This window comes from Manis pentadactyla, chromosome 1, assembly GCF_030020395.1.
Source record: "Manis pentadactyla isolate mManPen7 chromosome 1, mManPen7.hap1, whole genome shotgun sequence".
Classification (NCBI taxonomy): Eukaryota; Metazoa; Chordata; class Mammalia; order Pholidota; family Manidae; genus Manis; species Manis pentadactyla.
In genome coordinates, this window is record NC_080019.1 from 84,836,670 (window position 1) to 84,859,465 (window position 22,796).

The 22,796-nt window shown below is 44.5% G+C and overlaps 1 pseudogene; it reads right to left on the bottom strand.

The window, feature by feature from the left end:
* Positions 1–4,155: 4,155 nt before the first annotated feature.
* Positions 4,156–19,736, bottom strand: LOC118933189 (coiled-coil domain-containing protein 127-like; annotated as a pseudogene).
* Between the last annotated feature and the right edge of the window lie 3,060 nt (positions 19,737–22,796).

Consider the following 22,796-nt stretch of genomic DNA (forward strand, 5'->3'; position numbering starts at 1 on the left):
GCAACTCGCAGCCAAGCCCTAGAGTGGGAATGCTGAGGGGTCAGCAGGAACACCCCACACAGAGGTGGGCATCAGAGAAGCATTGAGAACCAAAGCTCAGCATGGGGTGGGTGCTCAGAGGGTGGCTAGTGCGAGGCTAGCAGGAGGCAGGAGGATCAGTGCCGGCCCATCACAGGACTTGGCTGGGCTGAGCAGAGGGAGGGGCAAGAAATGACCAGATTGCATACCTGGCAGCCTCTCCAGCAGGTATGGGAGGCAGTAACGTGTTTGCACACTTAAAACCTCCAGTCCAGCATGGGACAAGGGATTTGGTTTTTAATGGCTCCTGTTTGATCTTGGAAGGTGTGAGCAGCAGGCTTGGGCTCTGCTGGCACAAGGCTGAGCCTTAGGGCGCAGGGTGGCTTCTGTCCCTGGAGGGAAGACAGTAACTGTGAGGAAACTGTCCCCCATCTCCCACCTCCAACAGGATCCAGACCCTCTGCTTAGGCCCAAAGGAGTCTCCTGCATGGTTATTTGAGTCCTAGCACTTGAAGGGTGGTTAATTTCAATATTGGGACTTTGTTTCTACCAAGATCTGACTTGTGAAGGGTTGGGCATTATCATGATTACATACTAATAAAACAGGTGGTGGCTTATTGAGCTGTGGCTTTAATTTCAATGCAATTCAGAATTTTTAAAAGGACCCGAATCTGAAAATTAAGTGTTTTCTGAAGGTAAAGGCCAGCTCTTGAGGGGCCAACCCCCCACCTGAACCACTGCAGTGGAGGTGGTGGTCCTTGTGTGCACATCCGGTGTCCCGCCAGGACACCAGTGCAGGGCATGTGAGCACTGCAGCAGTGGGTCTGGCCTCTGGCCTTTCTCCACTGTGCCCATTCCCTTAGGCCACCCCAAGGTCTTGCCTTCTCACCGCTGTGAGGTGCTGGGCACCCACTGAGGTCTTGGAGGGGGCTGCCTGGGCAGTGTGAAGGGCTCACATGCATCGGGGTTCCAATTCTCAGGCTCCCCACTGATGTTCCATTCAGGCTCAGGCCCCAACTCTTCGGCATCACAACTCTGGCATGGGACCCATCAAGGCTTTGGGTACACTGCTTGCCATTCATCACCCTCATGAGAGGCTTGGTTTCCCTGAGGACTGCAGGAGGCCACTGCCTGCAGAGCTGCCACAGAGGCCTGTGGCTCCCTCTGCACACCTGCAGGGAGGGTCAGCTTACAAGTCCTTTTGTTTTCTCAAGATTTTCTGTGAGGCTAACAAAAGACACCCCCATTTTCCCCCTCCCACTCCATTGCAATGCCCAGCGCTGTTTAGCCCAGGGGTTCCCAGGCTTTGCCTCACTCAGGAGAACCGTCAGGACAGAAGCTCAGGAGTGGTTCTGACCCTGAGACCCAAGAAGAGCAGGCTGTTTGCAGGGAGAGATCAGAACACACGCTGAGCTGGGAGCCAGGAGGCCCACTTCCCCAGAGTCCCTGGTGGCTGTTTATTCACCATTCCTGGTTCCTCTTTGAAGTCTGGCCTTCATTCTCCATTATCACCCTGAGGCTTCATGAGCCTTAAAATAAACCCCCTTGTAAACTAGCTTGAACTGATGAATTCTGAGCTAGCTTGACTTGATCTCTGTTGCTCACAACCCGGGTCCTAATGTAGAGAGAATCAGAGTGGCTGTTTCTGTCATTCCTAGGATGGATGAGAGTTCTTCTGGCATCAGCCCCTGGAACCCAGTTCAGACATGTTGGGAGAACCTGTCTCGGGTGGACCAGGCACGCCAGCAGGCCCATCTAGCTGGCCTCCAAAGCTGAGCTGCAAGGTCCAGCAGGACCCAGGAGGGTGCATTTCCACCTGCAGTACCACTTCTGCTGTTCATGTACACTTATCACAGATTTGCTTTTATGCAGTAAGACTGAGACAAAGCCACTAATCAGAAAGCCTTCCTCTCCTGAGATGATCTCAGTAAATTATTCAGCTATCAGACTTCATAAAAAATTCAGCCTGGAATGCATAGCTACACATTGTAATTAGATACTTTTCTCTTCTCAAGAACACAGTTTTTTTGGTGATGTTTCTTCCCTGTCATAATATCACATCCTTGGTACAGTGTTTGCAATTATTTTGTTATCATTAAATCAACACTATCTTCCAATCTATCTATCTGTCTATCTATATATATATATGTATATATTACACAGAGAAATACATGTAAGAATTCTATAGCTATCCCTATGAATTTTCACAAGGGGAAAAAGGCTATTGAACACATGAATTGACTATATCACCTCACACAGTAATAGCCTGCTCCTCATTTTATTTTTGGAACGTCCAGGTCAATCCTGATACCTTCTAACTTTACACCAAAATAGAGCACCTGAAATAGGTACTTCCACAGGAAGCCAAATTAGAAAACAAAATCTGTCCCCTGCCCCCTGCCCTAAAGCCCTTCCAAGCCACTGCAACCTCATCCACAGTGTGACATCACCAAATCAATCAAGAGTACACCCACAAGCAATGGCAACCTCTCTCTACAGCAGAAAAGGCTCCCTCCAGGGGTGAGGACCTGTCTCCTCCAGGATCCTGTACCCCAGAGCACTCTCCTCACCTTGGGGCTCAAGGTTTAGGTGTCTGAGACTTCAGGGAAGGGAGGGCAAATAATGTTTTACACTAAAGTCCCTGTGAATTCTGCACACACATCAAATAGCTCTTGGGCTCCAAGTCTTTGTCCTAATTATACAAACCATTTTAGCTCAGTACTGTTCCACTACAATCTCACTTTATCCAGACTCCTCTTGGGACCCCTGTGAAATCATTACAACATGCAAACATTCCAAAACTAACAAAATCAGTTTTAAAAGGAAGAATGGCATCAAATTAACCCTAATTAAACTTGCTAATGGAAGGCAGCCATGCCACACAAATACAAACTGCCCAGTATCATTTTCTATAGAAAACTGGTCTTCCTGCAGTCTCAAGCCGGTATCTAAACTGATCTGAATGATCTGAATATGTTTATCTAGCTATTCAAGGAGGCTACACTGAAGCATGCTGGGCATTAGAAAATAGGGTAAGAGTTAACAATTCACCTTGAAAATCATTTAAATTCATTTACTAAATGGCTGGCTGTATTTTAAAGACAAAAACAATAGAAAAGCATCAAGTGGGCTATCCAAGGCAAATCAGTGGCATGACAGGAACTAGAATACATCCCACTCTAAGCAAGGGTGTAAATCTCCAGGAGATACCACCAGAGAAACTTTTTAGTCCATATTTACCTGAAGAAATTATGCTCAGATCAAGTGGTGGCAGTGCAGCAGGAAGACGGCACTCCAAGCCACGAGAAGCATTCTGAGCAGAGGCCCCAGGACATATTGGGTGACTTATTTCAGCTCTCTTAACTGGCTCCCTGATCTCTAAAATGGCATCAAAGGTTGGAAACACATGCAAGCATGAATTACATAAGCTTCAGTGTGTGATACTCAACAAACAGCCTCTAATCATTACTACCCCATAATTAAACGGGTTTCCTTTAAGTTTAGTATTTTAGAAGTGTGTGTTACCATACAGACAGGATTCAAAAGCAGAGGGACCTTCCCCCAGTCACTGCTAGACCGTCCAAAAACCTCATGGAGGGCACCAGCATTCTGGAGCCAAACTGCCTGGGCTCATCCCGGCCCACATTACCCACATGACTTCACCAGGCTGGCTTTCCCTCACCTGCTCTACTTCCCTCATCCCTGTACAATGAGGGTGCGCAGAAGAGATCACACAGCAGGCCTGACACTGAAGTCCTTTCAAACGCCTGCTCACCTGGCTGACTCTTGGCTGGCCTCTGGGAACCTGGATTTTGGGAGGGCTCCCACCACCATTAAACTAGTCAGAGCAGGTCGCAGTGCCTCAACTTTGTGCTAAGAGCTTAGAAGCCCTGCTTTCCTTCTGGGAGTTTAGAACTGGGTATGTGCCAGGCAGAGGGCGCATGCATGCCAGCCCTCCGCGGAGGCCCTGGGTGCTGCTCAGCAACATGTCCCATGAGTCCTCGAGACTTGTCACCAGGGGAGCCAGTGGATCTTGGGGGTCTGCATGGGAGGGGGCTCTGCAGGCCGGGTCCCCTCCCCCTGCCCTATGTGCCTTCTCCCTTTTGATTCTGCTTTGGACCTTCCCACATAAGACACCTTAGCTGTGGAGCAACTAACCCTCTGAGACTTCCCAGCACGTCATCCAGCTGAAGAGTGGGCTGGGGGGCCCCTGACCCGAGGGTAGTAGCAATCTGTACCGACTGCCTAAGGTCAGGGCTAGGACTTAAAGCACAGTAAAGCCCGATTCACAGCAGCTTCATGAACAATGGGGCCACAGGGGCCTGCCTACCTTTTAGTTTGCGGTAAGAATTCAGATGTATGTAATAACATTTTGCAAATAATAAAGAATGACACACATAAAAAGCACTGATACTTTTAAATGGCAATGCTTTTTTATTGTCACTGCTAATAAATACTATCTGCCTACCGAATACAGACACAAGCCAAGTTCCAAAAACACTAGGGTATCAATACTAGAAACACATTTTTTCCCCTTTGCAGGGAAAGCTCTTCAAAACAATATAAATCCTTGACACTTTCTATTGTCATCTGTTAGGCAGTTTTATCCATTACTGACAAAAGCTAAATGTAATTTTAGGAGAGAGAAAGAATTTGAGGAGAAAACAATTTAGGGGGTGATGAAAACAGAATATTACTTTAACAGTGAAGATCTGTATTTGACTTTTTTTAAAAACAATTTACCATAGAGCTAAAATAGGACATTATACTGTTCCACTCAGTAAAATTCTGATGGCTTAAAAAATGCTTCTGGGAAACTGCATCCTTAACAGCAGAGGAGGATCAAGGGGGACACCCTGTGTCCTGAGGCCTTGATGTCCTGCTCAGAGGGCAGGTGGCTGTATGCTCACAAGGCCACAACACAGGCAGCAGGGCAGGAGGAGGAGGGAAAGCGTGGGGCACCCCGGAGTGACCTGTAGTCACAAGAAGCAGCTTTATATAGCTCTCACCTCACTTCTCCAGTAGGGCCCTCTCTACTCTCTTAAACATCTTCAGTTGGACCATCAGCTCCCAGTATTTGAGGTACAGCCACATGAGTCTCCCATTCTGGCATCTGTTGGTATTCCAGACATCACCACAGTGCATATCATGCTGAAATATGTCGGCCAGGCCAGTCGTCATGTCCAGGTCAGCAGCAACGAGGTCAGAGGCCGCATGGACCAGCAAGCTCTTCTCTATCCCCAGCCACTTGCTGCGAGGGACAATCAGGCTGCAGTAGATGCTCTGCTTTTCTGTAAGAGCATCTTCAAACTCTTTCAGCAGAAGCCTAGCTCTTCTCTGCCAGTCGTCTTCCTTCTCCAGGTGACTCAGGTAGGCACTTCCCAAGGGCTGCAGCTGTCTCTTTTCTCACATGACCAGAGCCCATTCCTGTTCCAGAAGCTCCTTTTCTTCTACCAACTTGCGTCCCTGAGAGATGGGGGCTTCCTGGTAGCTGGCTGTCCTGTTTTGTTCCTTTTCAAGTTCCAAAGACAACTGAGGAACTGCACGCCGATTTTCAGAGATCATGACATGGTACTTGGCCTCGAGGTCCCGCTGGAAAGCAGTTGTCCTACGGTAGTATGCTTCTCTCTCCTTCTCTATTTCTTTCTGGGACTCCCTAGACCAAATCCAACTTGACATGAAGAAACTGGGGGAGAAAAGCACACATAACAAAACATCAGAGCTGAAGTTCTCTGATCTTTATTCAAAGAAAATATAATGCTAAGGGCAGCATTTCAATGAAGTCGTAGGCACTTCTGCTTCTGCTGAGAGGTATGAAAAATATAATATTTTGTATGAAATCATGTAATATGCCAAGTTCTTATCTTAAAATCAGGTAAGAGCTCCCAAGAGACTAGTCTGACAAGACTGCATCCAGGGATCCCTCCGTTGCATGAATTTCCATGCCTAAGAACTACCAGATTGCTTGTGCTCTCAAACCTACACCAACTGCCCCCTCTGGCAACAATGCCCCACATGCTATTGGCGAGGTTTAAAAATTAACATGGGAGAGAGGGCGGAAGATGGCGGCGTGAGTAGAGCAGCGGAAATCTCCTCCCAAAACCACATATATCTATGAAAATATAACAAAGACAACCCTTCCTAGAATAAAGATCAGAGGACACAGGACAATATCCAGACCACATCCACACCTGAGAGAACCCAGCGCCTCACGAAGGGGGTAAGATACAAGCCCCAGCCCCGCGGGAGCCGAGCGCCCCTCCCCCCCAGCTCCCGGCGGGAGCCGAGCGCACATCCCCCCAACTCCCAGCGGGAGAAGAATAGGCAGAGCGGGAGGGAGACGGAGCCCAGGACTGCCGAACACCCAGCCCCAGCCATCCGGGCCAGAGTGCAGACACAGTGGGTGCGCAGGGGGCCCTGGATACTAGGAAAACAGGGCAGCAAGGACAGTGAGTGGGCACCGGAGGCCGGGCGCCGGAGGAAACAAGAAAAGCGAGTGAACAATTTTTTTTTTTCTGTTTTGTTTTGGTGAGCGCTTTTTGGAAGTCTTAAAGGGATAGGGACCCCAATACTAGGGAAACAGGGCAGCAAGACCAGTGAGCAGATGCCTGAGGCTGGCGCCGGAGAATAAAGAAAAAGGAGTGGCAACCTTTTTTTTTTTTTATATTAATTTTTATTTTAATTTTTTTCTTTTTTTTTGTGGTCGTTGTTTTGTTTTGGCGGGTGCTTTTTGGAAGTCTCAAAGGGGCAGGGCGGGACACTTAATCCAGAGGTAGGGAATCCGGGGATCTCTGGACACCCTAACCCTTGGGCTGCAGGGAGCAGGGAGGCCCCTTACGGAGATAAATAGCCTCCCAGCCGCTCCTGCTCCAACGCGACTCCACCATTTTGGAGTAGCTGCCCGAGCCAGGCCACGCCCACAGCAACAGCGGAGATAAACTCCATAGCAGCCGGGCAGGAAGCAGAAACCCTGTCTGTGCGCAGCTGTGCAGCACAAGCCACTAGAGGTCGCTGTTCTTCCAGGAGAGGAGGGCCACAAACCAACAAGAAAGGAAGTCCTTCCAGCCGTCACTCGTCCCAGCTCTGCAGACTATTCCTATCACCATGAAAAGGCAAAGCTACAGGCTAACAAAGATCACAGAGACAACACCAGAGAAGGAGACAGACAGACCTAACCAGTCTTCCTGAAAAAGAATTCAAAATAAGAATCATAAACATGCTGACAGAGATGCAGAGAAATACACAAGAGAAATGGGATGAACTCCAGAGGGAGATCACAGGTGCCAGAAAGGAGATCGCAGAAATGAAACAAACTCGGGAAGGGTTTATAAGCAGAATGGATAGAATGCAAGAGGCCATTGATGGAATTGAAATCAGAGAACATGAACGCATAGAAGCTGACATAGAGAGAGACAAAAGGATCTCCAGGAATGAAACAATATTAAGAGAACTGTGTGACCAATCCAAAAGGAACAATATCCATATTATAGGGGTCCCAGAAGAAGAAGAGAGAGGAAAAGAGATGGAAAGTATCTTAGAAGAAATAATTGCTGAAAACTTCCCCACACTGGGGGAGGAAGTAATCGAACAGACCACGGAAATACACAGAACCCCCAACAGAAAGGATCCAAGAAGGGCAACACCAAGACACATAATAATTAAAATGGCAAAGATCAAGGACAAGGAAAGAGTGTTAAAGGCAGCTAGAGAGAAAAAGGTCACCTATAAAGGGAAACCCATCAAGCTAACGTCAGATTTCTCAACAGAAACCCTACAGGCCAGAAGAGAATGGCGTGATATACTTAATACAATGAAACAGAAGGGCCTTGAACCAAGGATACTGTATCCAGCACGACTATCATTCAAATATGACGGTGGGATTAAACAATTCCCAGACAAACAAAAGCTGAGGCAATTTGCTTTCCACAAACCACCTCTACAGAACATCTTGCAGGGACTGCTCTAGATGGGAGCACTCCTAGAAAGAGCACAGCACAAAACACCCAACATATGAAGAATAGAGGAGGAGGAACAAGAAGGGAGAGAAGAAAAGAATCTCCAGACAGTGTATATAACAGCTCAATAAGCGAGCTAAGTTAGGCAGTAAGATACTAAAGAGGCTAACCTTGAACCTTTGGTAACCACGAATTTAAAGCCTGCAATGGCAATCAGTACATATCTTTCAATAGTCACCCTAAATGTTAATGGGTTGAATGCACCAATCAAAAGACACAGAGTAACAGAATGGATAAAAAAGCAAGACCCATCTATATGCTGCTTACAAGAAACTCACCTCAAACCCAAAGACATGTACAGACCAAAAGTCAAGGGATGGAAAAACATATTTCAAGCAAACAACAGTGAGAAGAAAGCAGGGGTTGCAGTACTAATATCAGACAAAATAGACTTCAAAACAAAGAAAGTAACAAGAGATAAAGAAGGACACTACATAATGATAAAGGGCTCAGTCAAACAAGAGGATATAACCATTCTAAATATATATGCACCCAACACAGGAGCACCTGCATATGTGAAACAAATACTAACAGAACTAAAGGGGGATATAGACTGAAATGCATTCATTCTAGGAGACTTCAACACACCACTCACCCCAAAGGATAGATCCACTGGGCAGAAAATAAGTAAGGACACGGAAGCACTGAACAACACAGTAGAGCAGATGGACCTAATAGACATCTATAGAACTCTACATCCAAAAGCAGCGGGATATACATTCTTCTCAAGTGTACATGGAACATTCTCCAGAATAGACCACATACTAGGCCACAAAAAGAGCTTCAGAAAATTCCAAAAGATTGAAATCCTACCAACCAACTTTTCAGACCACAAAGGCATAAAACTAGAAATAAACTATACAAAGAAAGCAAAGAGGCTCACAAACACATGGAGGCTTAACAACACGCTCCTAAATAATCAATGGATCAATGACCAAATCAAAATGGAGATCCAGCAATATATGGAAACAAATGACAACAACAACACTAAGCCCCAACTTCTGTGGGATACAGCAAAAGCAGTCTTAAGAGGCAAGTATATAGCAATCCAAGCATATTTAAAAAAGGAAGAGCAATCCCAAATGAATGGTCTAATGTCACAATTATCGAAATTGGAAAAAGAAGAACAGATGAGGCCTAAGGTCAGCAGAAGGAGGGACACAATAAAGATCAGAGAAGAAATAAATAAAATTGAGAAGAATAAAACAATAGCAAAAATCAATGAAACCAAGAGCTGGTTCTTCAAGAAAATAAACAAAATAGATAAGCCTCTAGCCAGACTTATTAAGAAGAAAAGAGAGTCAACAAAAATCAACAGTATCAGAAACGAGAAAGGAAAAATCACGACGGACCCCACGGAAATGCAAAGAATTATTGGAGAATACTATGAAAATCTATATGCTAACAAGCTGGGAAACCTAGGAGAAATGGACAACTTCCTCGAAAAATATACCCTCCCAAGATTGACCCAGGAAGAAACAGAAAATCTAAACAGACCAATTACCAGCAACGAAATTGAAGAGGTAATCAAAAAACTACCAAAGAACAAAACCCCCGGGCCAGATGGATTTACCTCGGAATTTTATCAGACATACAGGGAAGACATAATACCCATTCTCCTTAAAGTTTCCCAAAAAATAGAGGAGGAGGGGATACTCCCAAACTCATTCTATGAAGCTAACATCACCCTAATACCAAAACCAGGCAAAGACACCACCAAAAAAGAAAACAACAGACCAATATCCCCAATGAACGTAGATGCAAAAATACTCAACAAAATATTAGCAAACCGAATTCAAAAATACATCAAAAGGATCATACACCATGACCAAGTGGGATTCATCCCAGGGATGCAAGGATGGTACAACATTCGAAAGTCCATCAACATCATCCACCACATTAACAAAAAGAAAGACAAAAACCACATGACCATCTCCATAGATGCTGAAAAAGCATTTGACAAAGTTCAACATCCATTCATGTTAAAAACTCTCAGCAAAATGGGAATAGAGGGCAAGTACCTCAACATAATAAAGGCCATCTATGATAAACCCACAGCCAGCATTATATTGAACAGCGAGAAGCTGAAAGCATTTCCTCTGAGATCGGGAATAGACAGGGATGCCCACTCTCTCCACTGTTATTTAACATAGCACTGGAGGTCCTAGCCATGGCAATCAGACAAAATAAAGAAATACAAGGAATCCAGATTGGTAAAGAAGAAGTTAAACTGTCACTATTTGCAGATGACATGATACTGTACATAAAAAAACCCTAAAGACTCCACCCTAAAACTACTAGAACTGATATAGGAATACAGCAAAGTTGCAGGATACAAAATCAACACACAGAAATCTGTGGCTTTCCTATACACTAACAATGAACCAACAGAAAGAGAAATCAGGAAAACAACTCCATTCACAATTGCATCAAAAGAAATAAAATACCTAGGAATAAACCTAACCAAAGAAGTGAAAGACTTATACTCTGAAAACTACAAGTCACTCTTAAGAGAAATTAAAGGGGACACTAACAGATGGAAACACATCCCATGCTCGTGGCTAGGAAGATTTAATATCGTCAAAATGGCCATCCTGCCCAAAGCAATATACAGATTTGATGCAATCCCTATGAAGCTACCAGCAACATTCTTCAATGAACTGGAACAAATAAGTCAAAAATTCATATGGAAACACCAAAGACCCCGAATAGCCAAAACAATCCTGAGAAAGAAGAATAAAGTAGGAGGGATCTCACTCCCCAACTTCAAGCTCTACTATAAAGCGATAGTAATCAAGACAATTTGGTACTGGCACAAGAGCAGAGCCACAGACCAATGGAACAGACTAGAGAATCCAGACATTAACCCAGACATATATGGTCAATTAATATTTGATAAAGGAGCCATGGACATACAATGGCGAAATGACAGTCTCTTCAACAGGTGGTGCTGGCAAAACTGGAAAGCTACATGTAGGAGAATGAAACTGGAACATTGTCTAACCCCATATACAAAAGTAAACTCAAAATGGATCAAAGACCTGAATGTAAGCCATGAAACCATTAAACTCTTGGAAGAAAACATAGGCAAAAACCTCTTAGACATAAACATGAGTGACCTCTTCTTGAACATATCTCCCCGGGCAAGGAAAACAACAGCAAAAATGAACAAGTGGGACTATATTAAGCTGAATAGCTTCTGTACAGCAAAAGACACCATCAATAGAACAAGAAGGATCCCTACAGTATGGGAGAATATATTTGAAAATGATACATTCGATAAAGGCTTGACGTCCAGAATATATAAGGAGCTCACACACCTCAACAAACAAAAAACAAATAACCCAATTAAAAAATGGGCAGAGGAACTGAACACACAGTTCTCCAAAAAAGAAATACAGATGGCCAAAAGACACATGAAAAGATGCTCCACATCGCTAATTATCAGAGAAATGCAAATTAAAACTACAATGAGGTATCACCTCACAGCAGTAAGGATGGCTGCCATCCAAAAGATAAGCAACACCAAATGTTGGCGAGGCTGTGGAGAAAGGGGAACCCTCCTACACTGCTGGTGGGAATGTAAGTTAGTTCAACCATTGTGGAAAGCAGTATGGAGGTACATCAAAATGCTCAAAACAGACTTACCATTTGATCCAGGAATTGCACTCCTAGGAATTTCCCTAAGAATGCAGCAATCAAGTATGAGAAAGATCAGTGCACCCCTATGTTTATCGCAGCACTATTTACAATAGCCAAGAATTGGAAGCAACCTAAATGTCCATCGATAGATGAATGGATAAAGAAGATGTGGTACATATACACAATGGAATACTACTCAGCCATAAGAAAAGGGCAAATCCTACCATTTGCAGCAACATGGATGGACCTGGGGGATATTATGCTCAGTGAAACAAGCCAAGCAGAGAAAGAGAAATACCAAATGATTTCACTTATGTGTGGAATATAAGAAGAAAGGAATAACTGAAGGAACAAAACAGCAGCAGAATCACAGAACTCAAGAATGGACTAACAGGTACCAAAGGGAAAGGGACTGGGGAGGATGGGTGGGTAGGGAGGGATAAGGGGGGGAGAAGTAGGGGGGTATTAAGATTAACATGCATGGGGTGTAGGAGAAAAGGGAGGGCTGTACAACACAGAGAAGGCAAGTAGTGATTCTACAACATTTTGCTATGCTGATGGACAGTGACTGTAAAGGGGTTTATAGGGGGGACCTGGTATAGGAGAGAGCCTAGTAAACATAATATTCATCATGTAAGTGTAGATTAACGATATAAAAAAAAAGGCAGTTCCTGTGTGGAGACCTACAATGAGTTCTACACAAGTGTATAAAGGGCATATAAAAGTGTAGGCAAAGGGCCTGTTTGTGTTTATACAGAGGATCAAAGTCTAATTTGGCTACACTGAAAATCAACTAAGATACGATATGGAAAAGAACTTCCAACATCAGGACTCTCTGGAAGACTCAAGCCAGAAGATGATCATCAAAAAACCCCAACAAATATCCACGCACTGCTGCAGGTGTAGATGCACTCATCCCACCAGTTCCTGGACTTGCCATGGGAATGAAGAAGGAGATATCTAAGCTAGCCTGTGCATACAGTAAAACAACAAATTTCACTGGATCTATACTGTTGGAACTCAATGAAGAATTAGGAGAAGTGGAAATTGTAGCGCTCCAAAGTCTTACAACTACAGACTATTTACTGTTAAAAGAACATAAGGGATGTGAACATTCCCCAGGAATGGGTTATTTTAATTTGTCTGATTTCTCTCAGACTGTTCAAGTTCAGTTGGACAATCTCCACCATATCATAGATAAGTTTTCACAAATGCCTAAGGTGCCTAACTGGTTTTCTTGGTTTCACTGGAGATGGCTGGTAATTACAGATATGCTTTGGTTATGTAACTATACTCCTATTATGTTAATGTGTGCGCGCAATTTAAGTAGTAGCTTAAAACCTATACATGCTGAAGTTACTCTACAAGAAGATATGTCAAAGAAATAATCAATCTTCCCATGTTTTCTTCCGCCTGCTACTTCTATAGCCTTTCTTCTTCCTTCCTAATTACAACCCTTAAATAGAATTCGTGCCTCATATCAAATTTACCGAGTATCATAATTCTTCCAAGTGGTTAAGATACCTCAAGACAAATGCTGGGCCTAGAAGCCACAGGGCATAAATATGCAAAGAAGTAAAAAGCTAACCTTTTCAAACAATAAGGCTTCCCTCTCACTTATCAACTTCACATTTCCCTGTATGACCCCGGAAGATGAGTGGTTAGCCAGAGACGGGTAAGATTCCTCAAGGGAGGAACAACCTAAGACAGGCACAGTCGCAGGGGGGCCATCAGGTGAGAAATTGGGGATCAACAGAGCTGAGGCTTAGAACCTCACCCCCCCTGTTCTGAGAGAAATCTTCTGCATACGTGGATGTTTTATTGCCCTTGTCTAGCTTGGATTAACACACAGTCTACAGGCACACACCTGATCATCTACATTTGCTCTCTTACAACATTAAACTATGTTTTCTATCTTTATCTTGTATCTACCTACCACTTCAGCATTTTATTAAAAATAATAATAATAAAGAGAGAAATGTGGTATCCACATATAAATCAAGTATAAAAATCAAATGAGTATTCATATTTGAACTGACTGTTTATAGTTCATAATGCATGAGCAAAACCGAAAGTTTCTGTGATGACTGCCCTTGTACTGTTCACTATGTAACTTATTCACTATGTAAGAATTTGTTCTCCATGTAAGAACTTGTTTGTTATGCCTCAGAAGATTGGAGACTGACGAAAATTAGGCTTGGGGTGGATTAACGTTTGTGCATTGAGCATTGACTCCCCTATACAGAATTTTATTGTTGTTAACCATTTGATCAATAAATATGAAAGATGCCCTCAAAAAAATAAAAGTACACACTTCCAATGGTAAAATAAATAAGTAACCGGGATGTAATTTATAGCATAAGGAATATAGTCAAGATATTGTAACAGCTTGGTAAGGTGATAGCTGGTACCTAGAATTTTCTTGTATATAAATGTTGAATCACTATGCTGTACACCTGAAACTAATGTAAGGTAATACTGTGTGTCAAGTACCCTTCAATAAAAAATAATTATCTACCAAAAAAAAAAAATTAACATGGGTGTGGAGGGCTGGAATCAATATCACCCTGGAAGTGATGTCACTCCACAAGTGACATCTGGGCACCACGAAGTGCTATAACAGGAAGTGCTGTCACCAGAAGCAGAAGTGACAACACCAGGTATGAGATTAGCCTGTAGGTGACACCTTTTTGAGCCTGTGCTCAGAAGTAAAACTGCAACACTCATTTCCCATCAGTGGGCAGTGAATCTCCTGATCCCAGCTTTGGTTTTCGTATCTTTTTTGTATCTTTCTCTGTGTTTCCTTTAAGCTCTTCATACACTGCTCTCCAGTTCAGCTGGTTTGTGGAGCTGGTCTCCGCACATGGGCATGCTTCAAATATTATTGGCCAAGTTATTTCAGAACTGAATAAATTTCAAAATGTGTTCCATTACTGATGATCACTAGTAAGCAGCTGCAGTCTGATAGGGTACACAAGTGGGGTGGAGTAAGAAATTCAACCTCAAGACATGGTTTGGCTGCCTTGCCCCAAACTAGAGCACCCTGGGACAGAGAGTGAGCAGAGGCTGGAGTGGGCAGTCTCCACTCGGCCCCACCGCACAGCAGCAGCCAGGCCTCAGCCCTCTGCTGTGCCCCGTGTCCGAAGAGAAGGAGGTGCCAGTTCCGCACAGGAACACCTCCTCTCCCCGCACTACTGCACATCAAAGTTCCAGGTGCTTCAGTATAAAACAGAAGCCACTGTGGTGACAGGTGACTCTTTCTGGTGCAGGAACCCAGCACATTCAGAACCAATACCACATGCCCAAGCCCAGCACAATTGTCAGTCCCAGTCCCAGCACAAATGTCAGAGCCACACGCCCAGTCCAGGCACGAATGTCAGTCCCAGTCCTGGCACGACTGCCAGGGCCACATGCCCAGTCCTGGCACAAATGTCAGGTCCACATGCCCAGCCCTGGCACAAATGGCAGGGCCACACGCCCAGTCCCAGCACAAACGTCAGGGCCACACACCCAATACTGATTCCTCACAATCGCAGGTTCAGCCTGTGCAGGACACATGTCCTGCATGGACTCATCCCTTGAAGACAGGACTGTGCAGCAAGTCTTCAAAGCCCAAGGTCTCCAGGCCACCAAGGGCGGCAGTCCAGCTCTGAGGGGTCACCTGTGCAGGCTCTCACACACAGCCAGGCTGTCCCCATGCTGCTCTCCCACCCCTGGGAACCACTAGAGTGCCTAAAGCCTTCCTGGTCCCCTCCCTCCTTTTGGTGTCCCTTCCCCAGGTCCCTTGGGACTCCAACCAAGTCCCAAGATCAACTATCACACCCTGAGGCAGCAGAACCTCCACATGTCCAAAAGCTTTTCCCACCTGCACCAACATTGCTGGTTCCCTGGGCCTAAAACCACACTCATCTCCCAGCTTAAAACAGTTCTCAGCCCCATTTCAGTTGCTACTCAGGCTCCTCCTTCTGCCAGAGGCCACAGCAGGGGAGCTGATCTGTAAAGGAGCAGCTTGGTGTAACTGACAGGCACGGAAAGGTGGGCAAAATGCGAGGCGGAGAGAGGAAAGAAGAGCCAGTGCAGTTTGGGGTGGGTTCATGGAAGGCTTCATAAGTAGGTGGATGTGAACAGAGTCTGGATGGCCAAGTGGTACCTAGGAGGAATGCTCCCTCTGGGCAGGAGGAGTAAGTACAACTGAGCAGATCACATGCCTGTGAAGATAGCAGACAGCTCCCAGAGGAGCTGGGGCTGTCACTGGGAAAGCCCCCACAGATACTGATAAGGAAGTGAAATCGGACCTGACACCACTCTGGTGTGAGCAGAGGGTCAGAGGTGAAGGAGGAAGATGGGCAGGGCCACCTCCTGTGCTGGTCTAGGTGCAGTCTCATTCAGGTCCTGTACTGACACATGTCAAGTGGTGCAGACACAGGGTACCCTGGACCACATGGCACAGGCTGTAGTCACCAGGAGTTCTGGGGGGGTGCCCTTAATCAGGAGGTCTCCAGAAAGACATGCTGGGTGGAGATCACCAGGGAGGGTCAGAGTTAGTAACATGTCAGTCCAATAATCCTCAATTCTGGGTCTTAACTAGAACACTCTTGCCTTACAACTTTAGGCAGACACAACTCTCTGGAGCCTTAGTTTCAAAAGGCAGAGAAAAGAGAGCTGGGGCTCCCACTTCTGGGACAGCACAAGTGCTCTCCCTATTCATTCTGCTGAAAACAGCCACTGGACATCTGTGCACAACAAGCAGCTGACTATGAAAGGGAGACAGGGGGACTCTGGAACCCACAAACACCTGGGAGTGTGCCCTGGGACTCTGTTTTGCCTCTACATAAAACTTGATACTTAAGTGCCAATGGGTGCAGATTTTCTTGTAAAAGCCCAACAAAAGTCTCTCTGCCAAAGGACTAGGAAAGGGGCCCCTGTAAGACAAAAAATGTTTAGACAATGACCACTCTACTAACGCCAAACTGTTAGCAGACAACTGTATCCCCACAACCCCTGTGTGGGCAAAGGCTAGGGGAACCCTCCTGGTCCCCCCTGGGGTGGTGGCAGAGGAAGCTGTGTGGGACGTGGCAAAAAGATGTGCCCACCTCTTGGCTCTCCAGACACCTGGGAGAGCCCCGGTAGAGGCCTGGGTAACAGGGCAGAAGGCCTCCTGTTTGGGCCTTCTTCCTGGGGCCAGTGGGCTGGAGGCCAAGTGGGAAGCATGACCTTCCATCCCTGCCTGCAGGAAGGAGGCAGCCACACCTTTCCCCTGATGAGCACCGTCAAAGAAACCAGCCTGAAAAAGATTGAGTAGAACCAGAATGTCACAACATAATACTCAAAATGCCCAGGTTTCCATCAAACAAGAATCAGGAATATCTCAAATTGAATTAAACAAATATAATCAGTAGATACCAATACTGAGATGACAAAAGACGTTATCATCCGATAAAAGTTTAAAGCAGCCATAAGATGTATAAACAAAGAAATAGAAAGTTTCAGAAATGAAATAGAAGACATAAAAAACTAAACAGAAATATCAGAACTGAAAAATACAATAACCAAAAAATTCTTAAGGATCCACAATAGGTGTGGGAAGAGAGAGAAGCTGGTTAAAGTGATAAACTACTCAGTATGTCCCTTATAAACATGGACAAGACATTCTTAGCCAGATACTGGTAAATATATTCTACAATATTTAAGAAAAATTATATTGCATGACCAAGTGGGAATTATTCTAAACACACAAGGCTGGTTCTACACTCAAAAGTCAATTGATATAATCCAACACGTTAGTGGCCTAAAGAACAAAAAGCACATGATCATATCAACTGACATAAAGACAAAACTCAACACCCATTCATGATAAAAACTCAGAGAAAGAGGAAGGGAAGGGAATGTCCTTGCCTTGATAAAGGTATCTATGAAACCCACAGCTAATGCTGTACTTGATGGTGAAAAGACTGAATCCTTTTACTCTCACATCAGGAACTATTTAAGAGTCCTGGAAGTTCCAGCCAGTGCAGGAAAGCAAGAAAAGGAAATAGAAAGTAAACAGATTGGGAAGGATGGAATAAAACCTAAGTTTTCTAAGCTAAACAGAAATGAACTCAAAATGGATCATGGGCTTTTATGCAAAAAGTAAAACTAAAACTTGAAGAAAAAACACAGAGGGGGGAGTCTTGAGGATGTAGGGCTAGGCAAAGAATTCCCAGACCTGCATGCGACGCATGATCCTTAAAAGGGAAAACTGATAAACTGGACTTCACCAATATTAGAACCATTGTTCTGTGAGAGATTCCATTGATGGAATGAAGAGACAAGGTACAGACTCGATGTTCACAGACCAGAGTCCAGCTCTCACAACCCAACAATCCTATCAGAAGACAGCTGGCAGACCAGAATGGACATTCCATGCAGAGGACAGACTGATGTCAAGTATGTGAAAAGCTGCTCCAAACTTTAGCCATCAGGGAAATGCAAATTGAAGCCACAGCAGAATGGGTAAAATAAAACCACAAAATAAAAATAATGACCACAACAAATACCAGCAAGGATACCAAGAAACTAGATCACTCACACTGCTAGAGAGAGCTAAAACCCTGCAGCCACTCTGGGAAACATTCTGGCTCCTCCTTAAAAATTAAACATCCCCTCCCAGGCCAGCTCACAACAGCAGGCGGATCATGGCTCGGTGATCTGCACAGGGCCTGCAGACCCAAATCCGGCCCTGAGGACACTGCCATTTAGAAGCTCAGGAGCCTGCCGCCTTGCAAAACACCACTTAAAAGTCGGAAAAGTGAGGAACCTGGTGAGTGAGCTGAAGGCTTAGAATCGCACTGACTCCTGTAGTCATCAGAGGCCCCGATGTGACTCCCACTTTCCGTCTGTTTTCAGACCTATCTCCAGCTTTATAGCCTTCCCCAGTAATCTTTGCTTCTGATGTTCTTGCCTTCTTGGACTTTTGAAATGGTGCTTTCTGATCCTGAGAAGGGTGACGTATTTTTTTTCTTCCTGATTATCTTGCTTAGGTAATGTGATTGAAGAAAAATTTTAACTTTGCAATCTTATAAGAATTCTCCAAAAATGTGTCATTACATAGTTAAGAAGTTATATTACAAAATAAGGGCATCAACTAGCCTCCTAGCTGGTCCAGGAATAGCCTAGAAGTAAAGGCAGGCAAAATAGTAGTTGATAAATGCCACTCTTGATGGCTTCCACTTCCCATAGGAAACCCTGCTGACCTGAGAAACCCAGTCCACAGCAAGTGCCAATGCAAACAGAGGGCAGCTTCTTCGATTCAATTCCTCAGGTCCTCACATGCTTAAGTGCCAGCCCAGAAGCATGGGATGTGGGATACAACTCCTGAATATTAGGAAATGTATCATGTAGTGGGGATAATTACAACTGACTTGTGGCCAGTAATTTCCCGAAGTAGTACACAGTCAAAATGGTGAGGATTTCTGGCCAAGGTGAGCAGAGGTGTCATGGATGAAGTCTCCCGAAGACTGATTTTCTAAACATTAAACAGACATCCAAGACTGGCTTTCTTTCATGTCCATTTTATTCTTCTCCATCCATCCTTACAAAGGCAATTGGAGCAAGGGAGCCCCTTAGGGCAGTGAAGCCTCGACAGGGTGCTAACAGTTGTCGACACCCACTCCACACAATGCTTCTGAATATATTGTCTTATTCACCCTCACAATGCATCCAGGTAATCATGATGCTACCTGCCCTGGACAGGGGAAACAAGCTCAGAGGGTTAAGTAATTTGCCCAAAACAAACTGTATGAGACAAAACTAGGGTGTACACTTTCATCTGTCAGGGTCCATTTCCAAGGTCTTTGGGCTCCCTACTTTCAACCCAGAAATCACAATTATTAGGAAAATGATAACTTACGAAAAGCAGCCAATCCCAGCATTGGCACCAACAAGGCATAATTCCATCTGCTTCCTTCACCCCCATCAGCCCTGGAATTAGGCCAGATATTCCAATTTGGGGGGTCATTTAGGTTATTCATGGAGATACACATTGAGGCAAATAACAAAACTATTAAGCACACAATAGGAATAAAATACATTTGTCACAAGTGTATCATCTACAGGCTCACGTGAATCCCTTTTTAATTCCCAAAAACTTTTGTTCAGTTCCACCTGAGTATTGTACATGGTAAGCCTTATGGGATTCAAAGCAGAAATAAACAATGCCTTAAGACAAAAGCAACTCACACTGTAGTCAGGACAGAGACATGCCTCACATAAGTGAGATGCAAGTTGAATGAGATATGTTCTCTAATGAAAATGTTTAAAAGTACGGTTGTAGGTAAAAATCCAGAAATAGGAAGATGTGAAAACACTGGCTGCTTCAGAGAATGGTATATAGGGCTGAGATGTTGCCGTGGTTCTCAAACTGAGCCGGCATCCAGGTGCTCTGGAGGGTTTGATAAAACACAAATTCCTAAAGCTCTCCTCCACAGCTTCTGAGTCAGTAGCTCTGATGTAACCACCAATTTGGAAATCTCACACATTTGCAGGTGGTCCACCCTTTGAAGACCGCTGGCTTACTGGTTAAAAACAGAACCCAACTAGCCCAACTGCCAGGTTCAAACCAAGGCTTCATCTTGGGCAAGTTACTTAAACTTTCCATGTCTGATTTCCATATTGATGTAATGAAGATAATGATACTATCTACTTCATAAATGTACTGTGAAGATTAGGTTAATTGATACATATGAAGTAATTACAGGTTGGCACATAGTAAACTTCTTTCCTATTCTTATTAAAGGCATTCATATTTCTTCTTAACTGTTTCTTGAAAATAGTTACAGGGATTGTCACTTTCTGACAAAGATCCCCTTTTAAGGTCTGCAATTTGGGTAGAGAAGAGAAAAACTCTTCTCTACCACTGCCCATCCTCAACCCATGGCCCGTCCAAACCATCCCTTTCTTCTTGGATTGCTGAGTTTTGAAGGAAGCACAGAGGTGTGCTTAATTGGTATCATCACAAACTTTTGGTCTATAATTTTTTTCTGAACCCTTAATAGTGCATAAATGCAGGCATGGGCTGTCTTTCATGTGAGCTGCTCCCCGTCGTGTGCTTTGGGAAACAGCAGCAGGAATTTTTGTTTAATGATGACTAATACTTCTCTAGCAAGAGTTCTAGGGAGGCAGCTAATGGAACAATAAAATCAGTGACACATGGAACAATATTTTTGGACGTTTTAATAAAAACTCACTGCTCTCACTGCCAAACTTTCCTCTTCTGCTGCATAGGAACGTGGAAGACACTTTTCTGGAAACTGATCTGACAAGTACAGCTTTCTCTGGTTCCGTAAGTCTGGCTTCTTTCCAGCAGCAGGGTCATATTTTAAAAACTGCTTAGAAATCAACTAATTACTACAACCACGAGCTTCTCAGGGCCCCAAGTGCCTACCAGTTGGTGAATGAAGGGGCTCAGTGTGGTGACAGATTTCTGCAATCTTTGTTCTGGTCATTTACCTGAGTCCCACCTTTTCCCCAACACATATTCTCTTGATTAATTCCTCTTTCCTAATGTAGTTTCCAAATGGAGTGATAATACTACCTTTAGGATACCCTTTCTTGAAGAATCTTGGAGGAATCATAGTTCCGTCCTAGGCTGACCAACTGTGAGGGGCTTCTCAGGATGCAGGACTCAGTTCCAGACCCTGGAGAGTCCTGGGAAAACCAGGTTGAGTTGGCCACCTTATTTATGTCTTGGGCTTCCTTAGTTCCCCAAACGTATATAAGAAAAACATTCTCACAGCTTTGAAAAGTAGCCTCTCCAGGGTCGCTCCAAGTTAGCCTATTCGTCTGTGGAGCAGTTAATTAGAGTATCAAACCTTTTTATGCATTTATAAAAAATTATAGAACTACTTCTCAGTTTCTAATTAGATGTGTAGTTGCAAACATCCTCTCATCAAATATTTTACTTCCTTTGCTTTTAAGAGGCTGGTGTCTGAGTTACATGCTCTCCGTATGTCCTCTGACTTCCGCTCCACCCTGCTTCTGCTCTAACCAGATTCCTCAGCTAAGAGGCCCGTCTGGAAAGATCATGGGTCAGCACCGTTTCCCAACAGCTTGGCTTTGCTCCATGTGACCTGTGACTCTTAGTCCCCATGGCCCGAACATGCCTTTATCACTCATTTCCCTATGACAGAATTGCTGGCTAGCCCTTATGGGGCCACAGCACTCATTCTGGAAGAGAACTGTGTCTGTTCCAAGTCTGATGTAGCACACATTTTCTTTCATTATCCATCACTGTTTAGCAGGTCTGCGTCCCATGTCATACACTGAAAACATGGCTGTTGCTTTGGTTTAAGGAAGAGGATGTTTCTTCCCCTGTTTTTTTTTTGGGGTGGGGGTGAAAGGGTTACACCCAACTTTATTTCCAGGTGGCAGGTCAGTCACTAGAATCCCATTCACTCAGAGCGAGTCTGTATGCAGCAACCCAGTCTCTGCCTCTGGGAACCTCTGTTCTCACAACTGTCCGCTGGGCCTCGGACCTCGGCGCTGCCATCACTCCAACCTCTGCTCTCCTACAGCCTTGCAGCTCTGCCACCGTGTCGTGCCCAGAACACTGGGCAGAGCTCTTTTTTTTTAAATTTTGGTATCATTAATCTACAATTACATGAAGAACATTATGTTTAATAGGCTGCCCCCTTCACCAAGTCCTCCCCCCCACATACCCCTTCACAGTCACTGTCCATCAGTGTAGTAAGATGCTGTAAAATCACTACTTGTCTTCTCTGTGTTGCACAGCCCTTCCTGTGCTCCCCCTACACTATACATGCTAATCATAAGACCCCCTTTCTTTTTCCCCACCCTTGTCCCTCCCTTCCCACTCATCCTCCCCAGTCCCTTTCCCTTTGGTAACTATTAGTCCATTCTTGGGTTCTGTGATTCTGCTGCTGTTTTGTTCCTTCAGTCTTCCTTTGTTCTTATGCTCCACATATGAGTGAAACCATTTGGTACTCGTCTTTCTCTGCCTGGCTTATTTCACTGAGCATAATACCTTCTAGCTCCATCCATGTTGTTGCAAATGGTAGCATCTGTTTTTTTTCATATGGCTAGGTAATATTCCATTGTGTATATGTACCACAAATTCTTTATCCA